At 37.3% G+C, this 23,414-nt stretch overlaps 1 protein-coding gene and 1 pseudogene across 8 annotated transcripts in view; one reads left to right on the top strand and one right to left on the bottom strand.

Annotated features, from left to right (window-relative positions):
• LOC114266388 (E3 ubiquitin-protein ligase MBR2-like) overlaps positions 1-23,414 on the top strand; it is a 282,653-nt gene that overhangs the window by 99,065 nt on the left and 160,174 nt on the right. The gene's annotated exons all lie outside the window — the stretch shown is intronic.
• Positions 1,869-4,872, bottom strand: LOC114266381 (E3 ubiquitin-protein ligase MBR1-like; annotated as a pseudogene). Its single transcript, XR_014362810.1, has 3 exons — positions 4,524-4,872; positions 3,424-4,439; positions 1,869-2,150 (listed from the first exon to the last, which is right to left on the bottom strand). The product of XR_014362810.1 is annotated as an E3 ubiquitin-protein ligase MBR1-like (transcript).

The following is a 23,414-nucleotide window of genomic DNA, read 5'->3' as shown; positions in this document are numbered from 1 at the left end:
AAGAACTCAGAGTTGGTTACAAGCATCAAAATCTTGAGGTATGTTTAAAGGATTGATTTGAAAATATGGTTAAAAGATGATTTTTTGATTTTTTCTTAAAAAAATGTGAGAGATGTGATCCAAAATGGGTTAAAAGTTAGAAGATGACTTTTAATTATCTTTCCAAAATAGCCCAAAGTAAGCTTTATAATAATAATAAAAAAAGGTTTCTATTTAACATCAAAATAGGCCTTACTCTAAGTTTATTATAATAATTCACATCGTTTAATGTATAAAACTTGTTAAGTATATTATTTTTATAAAAAATGATGTTGATCAAATATCAATAATACTAGAAAGAAGTCTCACCCAAAAATGATTTATCTTCCTAATTTTGTCTCCCAAATCTACTCTAATAATGTGAAATTAAAGAGATTAAAGACGAGAGAAAAATATGAAACCACTTCACATAAGGTGGGTCACAAAATCAAAAACATATAACGGGATTGGAATAAAAAATCATAATACATACCATTTTACATAAGGTGGGTCACAAAATCAAAAACATATACATATAGCAGGATTGGAATAAAAAATCATAATACATACCATTTTTGGGTTGATAATGATGGGTGATGAGTTCCATATAGTTTTGTTGTTTTAGTGGGGGTGATGGTGAGGTTAGCATAGCCACATAATCATGACTTGGAATTGGAGATGTCCATATACGCCATTTCGGATCTACCTTCCGAGAAGATATTGGATGAGTTTTGAGCAACATGTTATAATTGATAAAGGAAATAAGACTTACGAATTTAATTTTAATAATTTAAAAATATAAAATGATATAATAAATTGTAATTAGTATGAGACATGACAACGTGATATAAGTACCAATAATTTTTCCTACTTTCCCTTTCCTAGCAGAGTGATTGGGCCCACCAACCCTACCCTTTTAATGAAGAATCAAGATCTTTTCTGTTATCTCTCTCCTTAACTCCTTACTTGCTAGGTCATTTGGTTCACTCTTGGGTCTAATTTTGATAATTCGAACTATTCACATTTTAAGATTTGTTGAAAATATCATAGTTCTAAAAAATCAAATTGATCGGATATCAGAAAACATGTGTTTAGAAAACTGTTTATTAAATTTTTTAAAAATATGGTTTGTAGTTCGATGATCCGAACACGTAATTTCTGATATTCGATCAATTTATTTTTTTACAGGTATGATATAATCAATAAATATTAAAATGTGAACGGTTTGGATCTTTGAAATTGGGTCTAAAAAAGAGCCCAATGACCCAACAAGTAGGGAGTTAAGAAGAGAGATGAAATGGATCGAAGAGCATATAATCCTAACACATGATTATACATGCAGGACAATGTCAGAAATGAAGCAAATCACAAGACATTTTTGATGATCGACAAATCATTCAACAATTTAGGGACCCAAAAAAAAAAAATGATTCATCCACACAATTTCCCCTCCCCCCTCCCCTCCCCTCCCCTCCCAAAAAAAAAAAAAAAAAACGTGGCAAGCAAAATTTGAAAAGTTGACCCACATTCAAATATTTTCTCAAAACTCTCTTTATATGCATTTTGTCTTGCCATCTCATTAGGTGATTGTGGGAGAAGAAATTATGTGGATAGGTGATTGTGGGAGAAGAAATTATGTGGATGTAACATTGCTGTCAAAAAAATTAGCAAATATTCTACAAAATAGCCACATGATGGGTGTGGCACCAACACCACATGAGACCCACATCCATGTGAGTATTTTGTAGAATTTTTGGTAGTCCTTTTGGTAGCATTTTTATAAAGCTAGTTCATGCAGCACGATAAGTGCAACCGTTACCTGATTTTTTATTTATTTATTTATTTTCATAGTAGATAACATAAACAATAATTACTAAGAAGTTTAGAAGCATAGAAAGCCTTACTGAATTTTTGGTATCTCAAATGAGTTCCAGTCAAAAACAGAATCAACAGAACATGAAATGTCACCATATCAACTAAAGCATTCATACTCTTGTGGCAGTTGACAAAGACGAAATGGTTGTGTTACAGCACAACATATAAAAATTAATGAATTAATGAGGCATGGGTCAAAATTGAACCTCAGCTCGTAAGTTCTCGCCCCTACGCATAGCATTCAAGACTTGACAAATCTGTTACATGGAAGGACAGAAGTTGTTACTTCAATGTTCCAACTTTTCTTAATCAGAAACTAAGCAATTTTGATAGCAACAGAATGTACGTTTACTAGCAAGATAGAAACTAAAATTGACAGTGTCACAAATTATGCAATTAAGAATGTGCAAGAACAATTCAGACAATTACGACCATAAATAAACAGATCCATACAACTTTCATAATCTGGAATTATATTATAATACACATACACACATATATGCCGCTAATGGCTGAATCCACCACCTCCTCTCACAATGTGGGCGGCCTACTCATGTGAGAAGATTGCCGTGGTTATAGCCTTTGGGGTGTGGACGTAGTAGGAATCTTCTACAATAAATTGATATATTGGATTTCACAGGAAGCTTCTATCTTTATGTATGTCATATAAATATCAAATTTTTCTAACCCAAGTGCGATGATTATAAATTAGGTATTTCCATATGTAGCCCTTTAACTCCCCAACGAGATATGTCTAAGCTTGTTTTAACCCTTAGACATTCCTTTTTACAAGCCCAAGCCCAAGCCCTATCCTTGCTTAAACATTCAACTCAAGGGCTTTAAAACTACTACACTAGCCAAGGTTTTGTTCTTGGGTATCGTTCACAGTGCTCAGAACAGTCGTCAAACAGTCCCAAAAATTCTCTCTTCACTCGCAAACATTTATCATTTTGTTACAACATATAACCCTAACAATCTAAGTAATTTTACCAAGAACAGTCCCCTAACATCCCAAAAATAGAAACCTCTTCACGCTACCCCACAGTAGTTTTGTGCTCACTAGTCACTACTAACAGGAGAGTGATCCCCAAACTTGTCCTACATCACCCCCACACTCCTACATCACATGTCCAGCTAACCATACTTGACAAGGCAATTCACAAAATCCTCACCTACATAAGAAGACGGTCAACAAGACCAAAACAACTTGTCTACCAATTTGGGGGGACTAAAATAGTTCTTATTGACAAGTCACCAATCTCTACAGATTTCACTAAATTTCACTCCATCAAATAGATTAATGAGATCAATGGAAACATGACTCTGCCATTCTCAAAGGAAAGCACAGTTCTACAAACTGATATATGCGGAATATTCATGACTAATCAACTTAATATTGCAATACTCAATTTCTAGGAACAAAGATACCATACTCAGGTAATATATCTTAACCAACTTTAAGCAAGGGATTAGTAAGCTTGGAAATCAGGGAAAAATTAAAACAAAAAACAAAGAACTTAGACCACAAACCTCAGATACCAGCCTGTGTCTCCCCTCAACATCATCAGCTAAAGCACGCCAACCATTCACATCATCACCAGGTAGCTCCAACAAGGCCGATCTTGGATATGGTGGATGATGGCCTTGGCTATTAGCTCCAGATGGCATTATTGTTTCCTCTGAAGAAGAAGGGCTTGAACGCGATGGGGGAAAGTGAGCTCTCAGAGCTTCAGACTCAGAATCAACAGATGGAAACAAAGTCCAAGGAGAAAATTCAGATAATCTTTGTTGATTTTGTGTTAAGGGGTTGCGATGAGGTGTCCACGCAGTGGGGAAAGGCCGTATAGCAGAGCTGGGGCTAATTCGAGAACTAGAAGGGACACTTGTAGAAGTACTGGTATTTCCAGTAGATAAATTCCAATTATTTTAGTCTTGCACCGAATTTCTCATCTCAGTTGGAGGAACAACCATAGGATGCCCCATGCTATTTCTTGGGGTGCTTCTAAAACTTGCTTCCTCTCGCGATGATGAAGAACTTGAAGAACCGCCAGCTCCTGAATTAAGAGTCCCATTACAAGGGAAAGAAAGTGTATTCCTTGGCAAATCAAGAATATGCATTGAATAAGACTGGTTTGGGGGATTACTTGAATTGGGTGCTACTATAGTTGTTGGTCTCAAGTCCAAAGAATCGGTAAAAGAGAGAGGTCTAGATGGCTGGAGAGGGGAGCACACATCAGAATGGTTTATCACATTCCCTGTTGATGGTAAATTAAACCTAACAGATTCATGATGCCCAACATTTCCTCTCACGGAAAAAATTCTTGAGGAGCTTCCTGCAATTCCTGTCACACTTGTAGGAGGAAAGACGTCAGAAGCTACTCCACGCATACTAATGCCACTTCTTGGGTTTAGCTGTTCAGAAGGACCAATGCACGGAGAAATCACTGGTGGTGGTGATATACTTAAGCTGCTAGAAGCACTGTAACGAGCAAAAACACCATGTCGTGGAAAGATTTCAGCATTTTGAAAGTAGTTTGAACTCCCACCTGGTCAAGACTGTCCAGAAGTACCTTCAAGAGCCTTTCTCTTGCAGGATGAACCCCAATTGCCCAAAGACGAACTTGACTCACCCTCATTGTCCACCAAACAACCAGAATGACTAGAAGAATTCCCAGTGTTATTAGAAGAAGCATTAGCACTCAAGATCTGTTCTGTTTCTGGTCCGCTTACCTTGTACAAATTATGGCATGCATCTAGCTCCATGTCCTGCCCACCATCGCCACTACTGCCCATGTCCCCAGCATTTAAATTTATATTCAGAGAAACACGACTAGAACGGGAACTCTGCATAATTAAAGGTCTGTCGGTAACCTGATTACCACCAACACCATTGTTAACGCTATCACGAAGAAAGATGTTAGACGGTCCAGACCCAGGACGAATCAAAAATGAAGACGACCGACCATTTTCGATTTTCATACCATCACCAATGCCATGGCCTTGTAAATTTTGACTAGAACTAGATTCCCCTAAATCCTAACCACTAAAACCTCGAGCACTATGACTAACAGCATTGGTGCAAGTATAGTTCCCTTCAGCAGAAGAAAGCATGTAATTTGGCAACCGGCTTTCCACTGGACTTAGCATGCTATTCCAAGCAGTTGACTGATTCATGCCAGTGTTATTGGAAACAAATCCCTGGTTAAGATCAACAGTTTCAGTAAAGGAATTGCCTGCACTCCTTTGCCCTTGCATTGGGGCTAATGTGTTCCCCCAAAGGTATGTGTATGTTGCAGAACAATATTTTTAACACTTGATCACAAAGAACACTGCTCAGGCAAACCTGAATTCACAAATCTGCAAAAGGGAAAACATCCTAGCTCAACCTAATAGCTGAAAAACGCAAGCCATTCACAAATGCAATTAGGCCACTTAATATATTAGAACATATGATTTGAACCAAAAAATGAAAATAAGACTCGCTATCTGTACGGCTCTGTGCTTCTTCAACTCCACTTATAAGCATAGCCCAAGATGTAAAATTAGAGTCCAAATATTGGTGTTATTAGACAAGCAGGAGATATAAAGTAAAAGAAAAGATAAAAGCGTTGGAAAATTGGTTTTATAAATGCTTATTTTGGGCCAACTTTGAGCCCAAAATTGAGTGGGCCCCAAACGTCTTTTGGGGTGGGTCCGAAGAGGTGACGTGTTCCTTACCGCATGGCAAGTTCCACGGTGAAGACGGTTTGTCAAAACCATTTATGAGTGAATGGGAACTTGATATCGTTTTCGGGTTCATGGAATGAACAATTAAAGAAGTAAATGTGGGTTTCTTTGAAATGGGGTTGTCCTATATTGAAACTTTAAGAGAGTTTGTGCATGTATATAAACTCTAGATTGCAACACTTGGGTTGGGCCCCAAGGGGTACCCCAAGTTTGTAGAAAGGAGGAGTTATAGACAAATAGAACCTTGGCTAAAAACCACCACACACGCGTTTGAATTTTTTCTTAATGAAATTGAATTTAATTTTCTGTCCAAATTGTATCTGGTTTTCAGTCCATTTTCCAGCAGTTCAATAGGTTCAAACTGTCCAACAGATTGGGAAAAATTGCCCAGTAGTTCCGAGCAGTTTTAAATCTGCCAAACAGTTTGCATATCTGTTCAAAACTGTTTCAGATCTGTTGCACCTGGATAGATTCATTTTCAGACAAATTCAAATTCAAAATTGCCCAGGCAGTTTCAGCAGTTTCTGAACAGTTATATAACTGTATAGTTACCATATTTGTTCAGTTTCAAATATGAATCTGTTCAAGTTCAAATTCATACCTTTTCGGGACTGTTTTTTGCCTATAAATACCAGCCCTATTCCAACAGATTTCATATCCGAAAATTCATTCTTTCTTTCTAGTTTTGCTCATTTGCATTATTTATTCTTCATTATAGTTTTAGAAAAAATTAAAGAGAGTATAGAACACAAGGTTCTAGTTTGCTGGACAAATTTGTTTGGAGTGCTGTTATAAATTTGTGAAGATCATTGTATCCTGGGAGATAGACGCCACTTAACTATAAGCATCGTAGCGAGGTGAATCTGTCTTAAGGAAAGAGTGTCACCCACTCGACTTGGTTTTTAAATATTTATTCGGTTCAGTAAAAATAAATTTCAGTACGTTCTTTATTTTATTTGTTTGATTTTGTTTCAATTTATTTTTTGTATACAGAAGATTGTTCCAACAATCTTTAGACAGATTCAAATTATTCTGTTTACAGATTTTTTTGTTTGTTCCCTTTTCTCTTTCTTCTTCTTACAGAAATTACTTTCTGTGATTTTACAAATTAATATTCTGATTGGAAAAACAAATAGTGGTTATATGCTATTTGACAGATAGTAGTAATATACTGTCTATTTTCTTTGACAACTAGTAGTAATATACTGGTGTCATTAACAATTCATAATATTTTTTTTTGGAAGTTTGTCATAAATTAATTTTGGTTTTCTTAAATAATTTATGAGTGTTCATTAATTAAAAATAAATTCGAATTCATGGCTACTGAAACAAATGCTCAAACGAGTACTGAAATGGTGGCTGTAATTGCGCCAACCTCCTCTCCTGTTGTAACAGTACCAGTAAATCACGGTGAGAAGCCAGAGAAGTTCTCGAAATTGATTTTAAAAGATGGCAGCAGACAATGCTGTTTTATTTTACAACTCTAAACCTGGCACGCTTTCTCTATGAGGATGCTCCTATTCTGAAAGAGGATGAAACTGACCGGCAAGTGGTCGATGGCTGGAAACATGCTGATTTCCTTTGCCAGAACTACATCTTGAACGGACTTGAAAGCACATTATACAACGTCTACAGTCCTATCAAGACAACAAAGGAACTATGGGAGTCTTTGAAGAAAAAGTACAAAACGGAAGATGTCGGCTCAAAGAAATTTGTGGTTGGCAAATTTTTGGACTTTGTGATTGTTGATTCTAAGACTGTGATCAGCCAAGTTCAAGATCTCCAACTCATTCTGCATGACATTCATGTAGAAGACATGTCTCTTAGTGAATCTTTCCAAGTTGCAGCTTTAATTGAGAAATTACCATAAGACTGGAAAGAATTCAAGAACTACCTCAAACACAAGCGCAAAGAGATGTCTTTAGAGGAATTAATTGTGCGTTTGAGGATTGAGGAGGACAACCATAATTCAGATAAGCGGGTTGGTAAGCATCCAATGAAGTCTAAGGCAAATGTGATGGAACATGCTCTAAAAGTAAAGAAACGGAAATTTTCTAGAGAAATTTCATCATAAGGTTCTAAAGGAGGGGAAACTAAAAAGTACAAGTTTAATGAAAAATGTTACATTTGTGACAAAGAGAGACATCGGGTCAAAGATTGCCGTAGCAAAGGCAAAAGCAAAAGAATAACAAGTAAGAAGCCTGCTCAAGCCCATATGACCGAAGTGGACAATATTTCTAATGTTGTAGATGACATCAATCTTTCTGCAGTTGTTTTCAAGGCAAATCTTGTTAGAAATCCTAAAGAATGGTGGGTGGACACTGGTGCTACTCGCCACATTTGTGCCGACAAAAAGATGTTCACATCTTATTCTACAGTGGACAACGGTGAACAACTTTTTATGGGCAACTCCTCAACTTCCAAAGTTGAAGGACAAGGGAAGATTGTTCTCAAGATGACATCTGGAAAGGAACTCACTCTCAACAATGTGCTGCATGTACCGGACATTCGCAAGAATCTTGTTTCCGGATCTTTGTTGAGTAAGAATTGGTTTAGGCTAGTGTTTGAGAGTGATAAATTTATACTTACTAAGAATGGGATGTATGTAGGAAAATGTTGTATGTTTGATGGCCTTTTCAAGATGAATGTAATGATCGTTGTACTCTCAGTTATTAATAAAAATACATCTTCTTCTTACTTGCTTGAGTCTTCAAATTTATGGCATGGTAGACTAGGACATGTTAATTATGGATCTTTACGTAGATTAATTAATATGGAATGTTTATCCAAATTTGACATTGATTCAAATTATAAATGTGAAATTTGCGTTGAGGCAAAATTATCCAAAACTCCTTTTCATTCAATTGAAAGAAGTACGGAACAACTTGAATTAATTCATAGTGACATTTGTGATTTTAAATCAATTCAAACAAGAGGTGGGAAAAAGTATTTTATCACTTTTATAGATGACTATACTAGATATAGTTATGTTTATTTAATTCGAACCAAGGATAAAGCTTTGGAAACTTTCATTCTATATAAGAATGAAGTTGAAAATCAACTTGGTAAGAAAATCAAAAAACTAAGAAGTGATAGAGGTGGTGAATATGAATCACCTTTTGGTGAGTTTTGTAAAGAACATGGAATAATTCATCAAACCACCGCTCTTTACTCACCTCAGCAAAATAGAATTGCTGAAAGGAAAAATAGGACTTTAAAAAAAATGATGAATGCCATATTAATAAGTTCTGAATTACCTCAGAACTTGTGGGGAGAAACAATACTTTTTGCCAATTATATTTTGAATAAAGTACCTTGAAAGAAAATGAATCAAACACCTTATGAGTTGTGGCATGGGAGAGTACCATCCTACAAATACTTAAAAGTGTGGGGGTATTTGGCTAAAGTGGCTATTCTTAGTCCTAAAAAGACTAAGACAGGTCCTAAAACCGTTGATTGCATTTTCATTGGTTATGCCAAGAATAGTAGTGCATATCGATTTTTGATTCATAAATCAGAACATTCCGAAATGCATGCAAATACTATTATTGAATCTCGGAATGCATCATTCTTTGAACATGTATTTCCAAATAAGACTGAACAATAGACTACTACTAATAAAAGATCTTTTGATGCTATTATTAGTAATGATCAAGAACAAGATCAAGAGCAAGAGATAGATCAAAATGAGGAAGAGGAACTTAGGCGCAGTAAACGTACTAGAACCTCAAAATCTTTTGGTCTAGATTTTCTAACATATTTGTTAGAAAATAAGCCTTTAACTTTCAAAGAGGCTATGTCCAGTCTTGAAGCTTCTTTATGGAAAGAAGCTGTCAATAGTAAAGTTGAATCCATCTTGCAAAATCACACTTGGGAATTAGTGGACTTACCACCAGGTTGTAAACCTCTTGGGTACAAGTGGATTTTCAAAAGAAAAATGAAAGTAGATGGACCAATTGACAAATACAAGGCAGGACTTGTGATCAAAGGGTATAGACAAAAAGAAGGTCTTGATTACTTTGATACATACTCACCAGTTACTAGAATAACATCCATTAGAATGCTAATTGCTATTGCATCTCTATACAATCTAGAAATTCATCAAATGGATGTGAAAACCGCTTTCTTAAATGATGAGTTAGATGAAGAAATTTATATGGAACAACCAGAAGGTTTTTCTGTTCCAGGAAAAGAAAAGAAATTGTGTAAATTGATTAAATCCCTATATGGTTTAAAACAAGCGCCAAAGCAATGGCATGAAAAATTTGACAAAGCAATGATGTCAAATGGATTCAAAATTAATGAGTGTGATAAATGTGTTTATATTGAAAACACAGACAAAGATTATGTCATTGTATGTCTTTATGTGGATGATATGCTCATCATAGATAGTAATAATGACATGATTAAAACTACTAAGAAAATATTGAATAAACATTTTGACATGAAAGAGATGGGCATTGCTGATGTAATTCTTGGTATGAAAATTACCAAAACATCAGAAGGTTATTTTTTGTCACAATCTCATTACATTGAGAAAATACTTGACAAATTTAGCAAATATGATGATCATCTTGCTAGAACACCTGTGGATGTTAATTTGTTTCTTTCTAAGAATGTACAGGAAAGTATTTCTCAATTAGAGTATGCTCAAATTATTGGAAACTTAATGTACTTGATGAACTGCACTCGCCCGGATATAGCTAATTATGCAGTAAGTAAATTAAGTAGATGTCAAATTTAATGTATGGAAAAATAGAGAGAATGAAATATGTATTGATGATTGATATTATTGATAGATCTGTATTTATTGATTGATGAATATTGATGTCTTGTTATATATATTACAATTACAAGGATTCCTATTATATAGGAGTGTGTTTGGGAGTAGGTGGAGAGTAGGTGAAGTGGAAGTGGAGGTGGTAGTGGTGTAGTGGGTTAGGTTTAGTGGAGTAGGTGAGGTGGTAGTGGTGGTAGGTTTATGGTAAATTCTAACAGCCCCCCGCAAACTCAAGGAGGATAGAAACTAACCAACTTGAGTTTGAAGAGAGTAACAAAACAAGAAAATACATAAAAATAAAAGAGGATAGGAGACACTGTATGGTTGTGTCAGACCATTGGTGAAGACACTGGATGGTGGTGTCATAACGTTGGAGAGGACACTGGATGGCGGTGTCAGACCGATGTAGAAGACAGTTTATGGGGTCATGTCGGACCGTTGCAGAAGACAGTTTATGGGGTCATGTCAGACCGTTGTAGCAGACAATGTTGTGACAGTTGTTGTGACAGTTTACGGAGTCTTGCTGGACCCTTATAGAAACTAACCGGAATCAATGTCGGGACAGTTTACAGAGTCTTGTCGGACCCTTGTAGAAACTAACCGGAATCTATGTCGGGATAGTGTACAGAGTCTTGTCGGACCCATAAAGGAGCTAACCGAAATTAATGTCGGGACAGTTTAAAGAGTCTTGTCGGACCCATAAAGGAGCTAACCGGAATCAATGTCGGGACAGTTTACAGAGTCTTGTCGGACCCTTATAAAGTCGCACCCTCAAAAGGTGTGCCCAATCTTTCAAAAGGTGTGCCATCAAAAGGCGTGCCCAATCCATAAAAAGGCGTGCCATCAAAAGGCGTGCCCATGTTTTCAAAAGGCGTGCCATCAAAAGGCGTGCCCAATCCATAAAAAGGCGTGCCATCAAAAGGTGCGCCAGACACGCGGCGATGCACGTGATTGACAGAACGCATGTCGGCCTCTTTGTCATGGTCTTTATAAACCGAAGCGGAGGCTGAGGCTTGGAAGCAGAGACAAAAACCTGCTAGAAAAACTCTGAAAAACTCTTCGTTTTCTGAGAGAGATTTCTAAGAGAGATACTCTGTAACACTCTGTTTTCTGAGAGAGATTTCTGAGAGAGATACTCTGTAACACTCTGTTTTCTGAGAGAGATTTCTGAGAGAGACACTCTGTAACACTCTGTTGTCTAGAAAATGGCTTCGTCTTCCCGTGGTCTGCTCACCCTCTTTCCCGACCTCAACGAGTCAACAAGAGAGAGAACTGGTGCGGTGGCACTGGAACCTCAACCAAACGCCCCAGAGTTTGCTCCGTTGAACTTTCCGATGCGGTCTGTGGAGCAAAGAATGGCAGTGCAGTCGGATGTGGAGGCCAATCAGTATACTTTGAAGTCATGTGTGGAAACCATGACGGCGGTCACAAACTTGTCGAACCGGCTGCAGAGTAGGACAAATGAGGTGCAGCATTTAAACGCCCAACTGGCTCTGCTCCAACGCATGTATAAGGATGCGCGAGCAGAGATAAGTGTGCTGAAAGCAGAAAATAAGGAGCTGAAGCGGAAGGCCACCGTGATGTTCCGATTTGGAGGGCCGCCATATGCTGCAGTGGAGGAGCAGGGGGTAGTGATCGTGCCCAGTGGAGTGGGAAACATAGAGGCAACACCGTCAAGGACCGCCCAGGACGGAGGCAAAAAGAAGAGACCAGCGGCAGAGTAGAGAAGAAAAAATCCCGCCTGTGGATGTGGGTGTTTGGGTTTGGTTTTTTTTTTTTTTTTTTTTTTTTTTTTTGCTGTAAAAGTGTGATCGGGGTTGATCCCCAATATGAATAAAATATGGTGTGTTGTGCAAATATGGAAATTGGTTTGGTTTTTTTTTTTTTTTTTTTTTTTTTTTTTGTAATAAGAATAAGAAGAGGATCCAAGGCATGGACAGCATCATTATGGCAAGTGGAGTTGAAATATTAAAAAAGATGGGACCACGGTTTTGGTAAAAACCACGGTTTTGGGATTTTTGGTTTAATTGTTTTTTTTTTTTTTTTTTTAAATTAATGAGGCAAGTGGAGTTGAAATATTAAAAAAGATGGGAGGTGGAAAATGTGATGATGGTGTTGGGTGGTGGAGAAAAGTTTAGAATAGAAAAGTTTATATAAAATTGGGGATAGTGCTTTATAATAATGAAAATAAAGGTGAGGTAGTGGATGTGTGTATTAAAATAAAAAGAAAGGATGGGTGTGAATGGTGTCGTGCATGTGCTGTGTATGTGGCAGTGTGAATGGTGTGTGTGCTTGTGTATGTGTGTCCAGCTTCCCCCCCTCAAAATGCAACCCGAGAGAGAGAGATAAGAGATCCAGAGAGAGGCTTATGATGCTTGTGGGATAAGAGACCCAAGTGCTGAGTGATCCAACCCAACGACAGGCTTATGATGCTTGTGGGAAGTCTGGAATTTCAACTGATGCAATCATTGATCCTGCTGCAATTTTTTTTTGCAATGCTCTTTGGGAGTGAGCTTTTTGAGGATTACATTGGCCAGCTTGCCATGGCCTCAATGGCTTCATTGGATATTTTTACAGAAGGAGAGTAGTTTGCTAAAAAGTTGCAAGAGAAAATGAGGGTTGTTCAAAGGGAAAGAGAAGAGAAGCTTGCCGAAATACTGAAAGGTCGACTCAACCTTTCATTGCTGAGTGGTTCAGAAACAAAGGCCACTTCATTAAATCCCAAGTTGCAGCCGCAACAGGTGCAATTGCTTTGATCCAGCTTCAAGAGGACATGAAACGTCAGCTCAGTGCAGAAGGAAACTACAGCGAGGAAGAACTTGAAGAGTACATGCAAACAGTGAGTAGACCACGGGAAGAGTAGACAGTGCTCCGATAACGAGGGCTAAGGTCCAGCAGGCGGCCAAGGCGAGGCTGCCGCCTGCCGGTGAAGCGAAATTACGAGGTTCTTAACCAAGCTCTGATACCATGTCAAATTTAATGTATGGAAAAATAGAGAGAATGAAATATGTATTGATGATTGATATTATTGATAGATCTGTATTTATTGATTGATGAATATTGATGTCTTGTTATATATATTACAATTACAAGGATTCCTATTATATAGGAGTGTGTTTGGGAGTAGGTGGAGAGTAGGTGAAGTGGAAGTGGAGGTGGTAGTGGTGTAGTGGGTTAGGTTTAGTGGAGTAGGTGAGGTGGTAGTGGTGGTAGGTTTATGGTAAATTCTAACAGTAGATATACAAGTAACCCAGGAGTAGAACATTGGAAAGCAATTATAAGGGTTCTAAAATACCTCAGATTTACTCGTAACATTGGGCTAAATTATACTAGATATCCAGCAGTACTTGAAGGATACTGTGATGTAAATTGAATATCGGATACTAGAGACTTAAAGTCCACCAGTGGGTATGTTTTTACTCTTGGTGGTGCGGCTGTATCTTGGAAATCTTCCAAACAAACTTGCATTGCTAGGTCTACTATGGAATCCGAATTCATAGCTTTAGATAAAGCAGGGGAAGAGGCAGAATGGCTTCGCCACTTCCTTGAAGATATTTCAATGTGGCCAAAACCAGTGCTTGCTATATGCATACATTATGATAGTCAATCAGCAATTAGTAAAGCACAGAGTCATATGTATAACGGTAAGTCACGTCACATTCGTCGTCGACATAACACTGTAAGACAACTACTCTCTAATGGAATTATTTCCATTGAATATGTGAAGTCTAAAGACAACATAACGAATCCACTAACCAAAGGGTTAGCAAGAGAGTTAGTTGAGAATTCATCGAGGGGAATGGGACTTAAGCCTATTAAATAAGAGTTACCACAACGGAAACCCAACCTAGTTGATTGGAGATCCCAAGATCTAGGTTCAAAGAGACAACCCGAGTTGTGAATGACTCAAAAGGATCACTGGGGAGACAAACTCCTACCAATTTCTATGATGAAATAGTGATGTCTGCAGCATTTTAGGTTAAGTAATACTTTTAATGATTCTTATATCTAGGTATACCTAGTGGAGTATGGCAGGATACTCTTCATAAGAATCACCTAGATGAGTGTGAACTAGGCCGGTTCTATGAGATTTGTGAAGGGCTACAATTCTCTAGAGCACTCATGAAAGACCAGGTTGTTCAGTGCCAAAATGAACACAGTAGTGAGAACTAAACTGTGTCTGGGGACATACTGTGTGAGTTCTATTATCTTGGTTTACACAAATGGCTGAACAGTTCAAGACATCATGTGCACTGGTTAGCTAGTAAATCCGATAGTGTCTCACAAGGGAAGGTTCAAAGCCAAAAGCTACCTATCATTTGCAGAATATTTCTAATTTCTGTACTCTCTGTAATTGGATCATGTTATTGCATTTTCTCTCCGTCAAATTCCATTTATGTGGGGGATTGTTGGAAAATTGGTTTTATAAAGACTTATTTTGGGCCAACTTTGAGCCCAAAATTAAGTGGGCCCTGAGCATCTTTTGGGGTGGGTCCGAAGAGGTGACGTGTTCTTTGCCGCATGGCAAGTCACACGGTGAAGACGGTTCGTCAAAATCATTTATGAGTGAATGAGAACTTGACGTCGTTTTCGGGTTCGTGGAATGGATAATTAAAGAAGTAAATGTGGGTTTCTTTGAAATGGGTTGTCCCACATTGAAACTTTAAGAAAGTTTGTGTATGTATATAAACTCTAGATTGCGACACTTGGGTTGGGCCCCAAGGGGCACCCCAAGTTTGTAGAAATGAGGAGTTATGAACAATTAGAACCTTGGCTAAAAAACACCACACATGCCCACGTGCATCGCTGCCATCCGGTCGAGCCGAGCAGTGCCGGGCATGAGTGTGGGTTGGGTCAGTTCTAATATTAATTTTTTGGATAAAATTTATTTGAATTTTTTTCCAAAATTCTTAATGAAATTGAATTCAAATTTTGTACCAAAATAGAATTTAATTTTCTGTCCAAACTGTATCCAGTTTTCAGTCCATTTTCCAGCAGTTCAACAGGTTCAAACTGTCCAACAGATTGGGAAAAACTGCCTAGCAGTTTCGAGTAGTTTTAAAACTGCCAAACAGTTTGCATATCTGTTTAAAACTGTTTCAGATCTGTTGCACCTAGATAGATTAATTTTTGGACAGATTCAAATTCAAAACTGCCCTGGCAGTTTAAGCAGTTTCTGAACAGTTATATAACTGTATAGTTACCATATCTGTTCAGCTTCAAATTTGAATTTGTTCAAGAGTTTTGCACCTGTTCAAGTTCAAATTCATACCTTTTCGGGACTGTTTTTTGCCTATAAATACCAGTCCTATTCCAGCAGATTTCACATTTGAAAATTCATTATTTCCTTCTAGTTTTGCTCCTTTGCATTATTTATTCTTCATTCTAGTTTTAGAAAAAATTAAAGAGAGTATAGAACACAAGGTACTAGTTCGCCGGACAAATTTGTTTGGAGTGCTACTACAAATTTGTGAAGATCATTGTATCCTAAGAAATAGACGCCACTTAACCATAAGCACTGTAGCGGGGCGAATCTGTCTTGAGGACAGAGTGTCACACACTCGACTTGGTTTTTAAATATTTATTCGGTTCGGTAAAAATAAATTCGGTATGTTTTTTATTTTATTTGTTTGATTTTGTTTCAATTTATTTTTTGTACACAGAAGATTGTTTTAACAATAAGCTCATTACTGCAACAGGTACTACCTACCTACCTACCAACATAGACAAATTGCTGCTCAACCAGAATTGGGATGATGAATTATGCATTTGCTTTCAACCATAAGAAAGAACCACCTTTAGTACTGCAAGATATTATTTTGGAACAAAATGAAACACAAAATGTAAGTGTAGTAGGTAAAGTTGAGTGTGTTAGGTGAGAGTTGAGTGTGGTAGGTAGATGTAAGTGTGTTAGGTGAGAGTTGAGTGTGGTAGGTGAATATGTTTTTCTCTTCTATATATAGGAGAGTCATTGTATATACAACATTCATCAATCAATAATACATATATTTTTACATGGTATCAGAGCAGGTTTAGAACCTAATATTTTCGCTTTCCCGGCGGGCGGCAACCTCACCTTAGCCGCCCGCCGGACCTCAACCTAGTCTACTAAAATTTTCTACACATACCTTCACTCTTCTTTCATCACCTCGCCGAAGCAAACCCAAAATCCCTCTGGGACATTTCGTCGAACACCATGTCTGCAACAATGATGGGCATGACACACACACAGAGATGAGGCCGTCGATTCCCAGTCATCAAGGGCATCCCCAACATGCATCTTCATGAAGCTCTCTTCAAAGAACAGCCGACTAATCTTTCGAGAGCCGAAGCTTCTTCCTGAAGTTATCTCCATCTTCTTCGTCGTTGATTCCAAGCGAACAAGCCCTCTCGATCTCGTGCTCGTCTCCAACGGCCTCTCACTCGCTTCTCTTCCCGCTCACGCTCGAGATTGTACTGTTCGTCGACGAAACTCCCGCTTCCTCCTCGCAATCCACCGTCAACGGAGCTCGATTCACGGCTCCCAAGGACTGGTTTCAGAGACACTGCTGTCAGCCTCATTCATCAGTTCATAACATTTGGATTTGCATGCACACCACTGTATTTTGTGTGGGAGAAGTTCATAGGAATGCATGAGTGCAAGAGTATGTGCCAGAGGGCTCTTTCTAGGCTTCCTGTGGTCATCCCTATTTGGTTCCTTGCTATAATCTTCCCTTTCTTTGGTCCTATCAACTCCACTGTTGGATCTCTTCTCATCAGCTTCACTGTCTACATCATTCCTGCTTTGGCTCACATGATCACCTTTGCTTCTCCTTCTGCTAGAGAGAATGCAGTAGAGAGACCACCATCATTCCTAGGAGGTTGGGCAGGCTCACACTGTGTAAACATCTTTGTGAGTTTGGACTGGTGAATAGCTGAGAACTCGTTTTGTATGGCCTCAACTGGGGTGGGCGGCTTGTTCTTGAAAGCCAGTAATTCCCTCTTTCTCTCTCTTGTTTGGAGATGGTGAAGCATAGCACATGGTTTTGTCCCCCTCTTTTGCTTTATTTTATTTGGAGTTGTATAATGCTCAAGTCATGAGTACCAGACAAAGCTACACGTAAACAACTACACCACCGCCCCCAACATTATCTTTATTTATTTTATTTTATCTTCTCTTTTTTAAAAAAAAAAAAAAAACACAACCACGTTATTTCTCACTTTTCTTTTATTTTAATATATATATATATATTTATATTTTTTTATTATAATATATTTTTCCTATCTCTCTGTTTATTTTATTTTCTTTTATTTTCTTTTTCCATCAATATTTCCTTATTCTACAACTCGTTAGTGAGCATCCCCAAATATTTTTATCTATTTTCTTTATCCGTTGTTTTATTTTATTTTATTTTTATTCTTAAACAAAACAACAACACCAAATAACACCACAAACATTCCACACACTTGTCATTTTTTCATGCCGGGGATCAATCCCGATCACCATTTTACACCAAAAAAAAAAAAAAAAAAAAAAAACAACGGAACAGTGGGATTTTTCTTCTCTACTCTGCCGCCGGTCTCTTCTTCTTGCCTCCGTCCTGGGCGGCCCTTGCCGGTGCTGCCTCCGTGTTTCCTAGACCACCAAGCACGTTGCCTCCTCCCTGCTCCTCCACTACAGCATATGGTGGACCTCCAAATCGGAACATCACGGTGGCCTTCCGCTTCAGCTCCTTGTTTTCTGCCTTTAGCACACTTATCTCTACTCGCGCATCCTTATACATGCGTTGGAGCAGAGCCAGTTGGGAGTTTAACTGTTGCACCTCATTTGTCCTGCTCTGCAGCCGGTGCGACAAGTTTGTGACCGCAGTCATGGTTTCGACACATTACTTCAGAGTATACTGATTGGCCTCAATATCAGTTTGCACCGCCATTTTTTGCTCCACCGACCGCATCGGAAAGTTCAACGGAGCAAACACAGAGGTGTTTGGTTGAGGTTCACTGGCCACCGCACCAGTTCTCTCTCTTGTTGACTCATTGAGGTCGGAAAAGAGAGTGAGCAGCCCACGGGAAGACGAAGCCATTTTCTGGGCAACAGAGTGTTACAGCGTATTACAGAGTTTCTCTCTCAACAAAGGAAGAATTTTTCAGAGGTTTCTCTCAGTTTTTCTGTCTCAGCTTCTACCTCAGCCTCAGCCTCAGCCTCCGTCTTGGTTAAATAGCCGAGGCAGCCACGCGTATCGCGCGCCACTTGACGCCAGACGACAAACGGGCGCGCCAGCCAAGGCACTCACGTGCCTCGCCATCATGTCCAGCACATCTTTTTATGACTTGGGCTCGCCTTTTGATGGCACGCCTTTTTATGGATTGGGCACGCCTTTTTGATGGCACGCCTTTTGAAAGATTGGGCACACCTTTTGAGGGTGCGACTTTTTAAGGGTCAGACAAGACTCTGTAAACTGTCCCGACATTGATTCCGGTTAGCTCCTTCATGGGTCCGACAAGACTCTATAAACTGTCCCGACATTGATTCCGGTTAGCTCCTTTATGGGTCCGACAAGACTCTATAAACTGTCCCGACATTGATTCCGGTTAGTTTCTACAAGGGTCCAGCAAGACTCTGTAAACTGTCACAACAACTGTCACAGCATTGTCTGCTACAACGGTTCGACATGACCCCATAAACTGTCTTCTACATCGGTCCGACATGACCCCATAAACTGTCCCGACATTGCTCCCAGTCAACTTCTACATCGGTCCGGCATGACCTCGTAAACTGTCCAGACATTATTTTCTCCAACGGTCTGACACGACCATACCGTGTCTCCTATCCTGTTTTATTTTATTTATCAGTTTACTTTCCTATTTTGTTACTCTCTCCAAACTCAAGTTGGTTAGTATCTATCCTCCTTGAGTTTGAGGGGGGCTGTAAGTGTAGTAGGTAAAGTTGAGTGTGTTAGGTGAGAGTTGAGTGTGGTAGGTGAATATGTTTTTCTCTTCTATATATAGGAGAGTCATTGTATATACAACAACATTCATCAATCAATAATACATATATTTTTACACAAAACAAGTGCAATTATGAGAAAGAAAATACATAATAAGCATACGGACATTTGAGAGCTCCTGGTACTTCTACTGGACTTTTTATCACCTGGCCTGAGTTTATCAGTGTGTTATTTGGAACTTATGACCATACTCCAACTATTTGTTCACCTTATTGCCCAAGTAACCCTAAATATAAACTATTCGAAGGAAAAACAATAGTAATAATCAGCTATTAAAATGGTGCCAACCTAACCATAAAATTAATTAAATAGTAAGATGAGGAAGAAACAATATCATTTTTCATGCTCTCAAAACTTCCTACCAGAATAAAATATGCACAAAAATATCTGCACGGCTCATTCACGAATTTATTTAAACAGTAAGATGAGAGGCATCTGAGCTTGAGAACTACGTCACAGAATCAGAACATGTACAATAAACTGCTAAATCAATGCACAAGGAAAAGCTTCTCAAATATGATAAACTACTGAGTGCGTTCATTATGTTTCTTAAGTTATAAGATATGGCTTTTTGCATAGATAAACTAAGAAAAATGATCCTTGTAGCAAACTTGGAGTGATTTGGATTAAAGCTTGTTAACAGTGATCCAATTTGGAGGAATTCAATTGTTAACAATGTGCTTTAATTTGGCATTCTCATCCGGTGCTTTAACAGTGTTCTTTAACTTTTTGGATTCATCTGAGTAGATTCTAAAACTCTAAAACTTTTTTAAAAATTTTAACAAAACAAAATCCACTAAAAACCCCCAATCCCAAACGACCCCTTAGTCGTTTTTATTTATTTATTTTTAAATTCACTTTGTTCTAACAGAGGCCTTTCCAATCCTCGAACAGTGAAAACATGTTTAATTGGGCCAGTGGGCTTAATAGTTTGGATGGACTCTTGCTCATTGCTCTTTAACCATCTTTAGGAAAATGGGCTTTTATCAATCTTGCTCAACAATTTGGGCCGCACTCTGCGACATACGATATGAGTAAAAATGGCCAATCTCCCTCGACTTCAAACAATGATAATAATAATCACATTTTGTTTTTTATTTATTTATTTGATATTTCGTGATTGTTTTGGTTGAATGGTCCCACTAGGGTGTTCAACGGATATTTTGATCCACTCAAACCAATCGAATTGAACCGATCTGCCGCATTTTAGATGGATGCATGATGACGAGTAAACAGTTGCAGATTGATTTTTTTCAATCCGCTTAGTTTTGGACGAAAGACGGATTTGAGATTCCTTTGACTGCAACCGAACCGCCAAACTGTGAACACCCTAATAATTTGTAAGACTTTGTGTTTTCAATTTATTTAGATATTCTGTTGTGTTTTCTATTTTGAAATTTTTTATCAAATGACAAGTGTTGATATTTGGTATTTTTGTATGGAAAATATAAGGTTTAATTTTATCATTTTTAAAAAAATTAAATAAAATAGTTTTTGAATAAATAAAAAAAAAGTAATGAAATAGTTTTGATAATACATGGTTTTGTTATAGTATGTATTTATTATTAATATTTGACAATTTACTTAATAATCTTTTAGTTATATTGAGTTGAATTGTTATCTCAAAAAAAATGTTAACAAGTTATTGTATTATATTCAAAATTTATAAAAGTTTAAACCGTCAAACTAATGCACATCTATTCACCAATCCGCTTAATCTGCATCTGCCAATTCGACGGACAGATGACGGATTGAAAGTTCAATAGCGGTAACTGAACCACGAACACCCCTAGGTCCTACCACTCAAGTCTGTTAAATAATGCAAAAGTAAATATTACATAATAAACAAATTATAATACATTACAAATATAATCATTAAAGTATTATTGTTTATATTTAAAATGATGAATAGAATTTCCTCGTGTGACAATTAAACTGCTGAAGATCTATGTCTTGGCATGAAAAAATTGCGTACACTTCAAAATTTGGGCTGAGATGTATATTTTGCAATGGAAAAAACAAAAAACAAAAGAGTGAAATGGAGTATTCATGAACATCAAATTATGCATGCTTCGCTATAAGCCTATTTTGACAGGCGGAAAATGACAAAAGTGTTCCATTAAAAAAAAAAAAAGATTAAAAAATTGGCCGTCTTTCTCTCAAAGTTCACTACAAGCAATTGTACTTTTGGCGACTAAATTTTTAATCGCCAAAAGTCATATTTTTAGTCGTCAAAAGGCTTTTCTGACTAAATAATTTGGTCGCCATCTTGGTCGCCAACTTGGTCGCGGAAAGACGGTCGGCGAAGGTATTGGCGACTAAAAAAATTTTAGTCGCCGAAAGTCCTAAACTAGCGATTAAACAAGTGGTCGCGAAAAGTAAAGGTATTGACGACAAAAAAAATTTAGTCGCTGAAAGGCTAAATTGGCGACTAATTTTTTAGTAGCCAAAAGATTACAATTAAATTTAACATCACATTTTCAGTTACTAAAATTTTTGTCGCCAAAACTTAATTTTTTTTTTTTTTGGCTACTAAATCATTAGTCGCCTAAAGTTTTTTTTTTTAAATGGCTACTAAATGTTTAGTCGCCAAAAGGTTTGTTTCCATTTAATTCTTTTTTTAACTACTAACTATTTAGTCACTAAAAATATTTAACTCCATTTTTGGCTACCAATTGTTTAGTCGTCGAAAATATCATTTTATATATTTATTTTATTTTAATTAATTTGTCTACAACCTGTATGTATCTCATGCAACCTGTAACAAGTATATAAACAAAACAATACATGCATAGGAAAATGTTTGGTAGCTCAAATTTTTGCGGCTCAAATGGCTCAAATCTGTCAAAACGACGTCGTTTTACACTCAAAATCTGTCAAAACGACGTCGTTTTGACAGATTTGAGCCATTTGAGCCACAAAAATTTGAGCTACCTAGCATTGTCGACATGCATATTATCACCCATTCTACAACATGTATTTCACTTACAACCATCCAAAAAAGAGAATAACTTTTAATGGCAAATTTTTTACAAACCAAGTATATTCCAACTGAAAATAATAATTTCATACAGAATAAAAAGTAGTACAAAACCACGTCCTCCAAAAAGGAATATCTACAATTCCATGCCAAAAATCATCTCGAAAAAATGAAAATTAATCATTAGTATTGACCACATAGCATTGGCATATTTGAAATTATAAAAGAAAATTATATAATGCAAAATCTTTGCATTACCCTTATGGGTCTTCACAAGCAAGACTGTTACTTATATCAAGCAGTCCTCTTCCATGCCAAAGGAATAATATAGCATCTGAATTTATGCAATTAGGAGGTTCCCTCAAATATAGGATTTCAATTGAACAGAAAACAACTTATACGTGAAATGACATGGATTAAACAGCCAAACATTAAAACATTAAACAAACATTAAACAAATATCGCAACCCAGAACTCATTCTATCCCCTCAATTCCAGCCAAACATTAAACAAACCCACCAGAAATGCTTTCATTTTTCTTTTTCTAGGAAAAACTCAACAACAATATTAATTAAGTTCTAAAAACATAGCTACAAAAGGCAGTTATATTGTCAAAGATACATGATAAAATAGGTGCAGAAATCTTAAAACCAGAATTAAAGAAAAATAATAGCTAGCTTCTTATTTTTATTTGTAAGCCAATCTTCCAATGGAAAATGCTGCCTATAGGACATTTATAATTAGAAAGGATCTCTGCACCTTATCACTTTATTAATTATATCATGCATAGGGCTGTAATATAAGCATACATCTTGATGAGAATATTATGAGCATCAGTGACCTTTCACAGCAGTAAAATTGAGACAACCCATTTTGCCACAAACTAAAGCAAACAAATGTTACCAATAATTAAATATAAATTACACAAATTTTCTGAATCAGACTTAAATTTCCTTTTTCCTGAATTGTAATCCCAGAGTAAAACTTTCTAGTTCCCTAACCCTAGAAGTCAAAGATTTACCGTATCTTCTGAACGAAATAATGGGAC

Source organism: Camellia sinensis, chromosome 2 (genome assembly GCF_055761805.1).
Source record: "Camellia sinensis isolate YWXY chromosome 2, ASM5576180v1, whole genome shotgun sequence".
Lineage (NCBI taxonomy): Eukaryota > Viridiplantae > Streptophyta > Magnoliopsida > Ericales > Theaceae > Camellia > Camellia sinensis.
The sequence above is the reverse complement of the archived record's forward strand: the minus strand, read 5'-3'. Positions and strand labels throughout refer to the sequence as shown.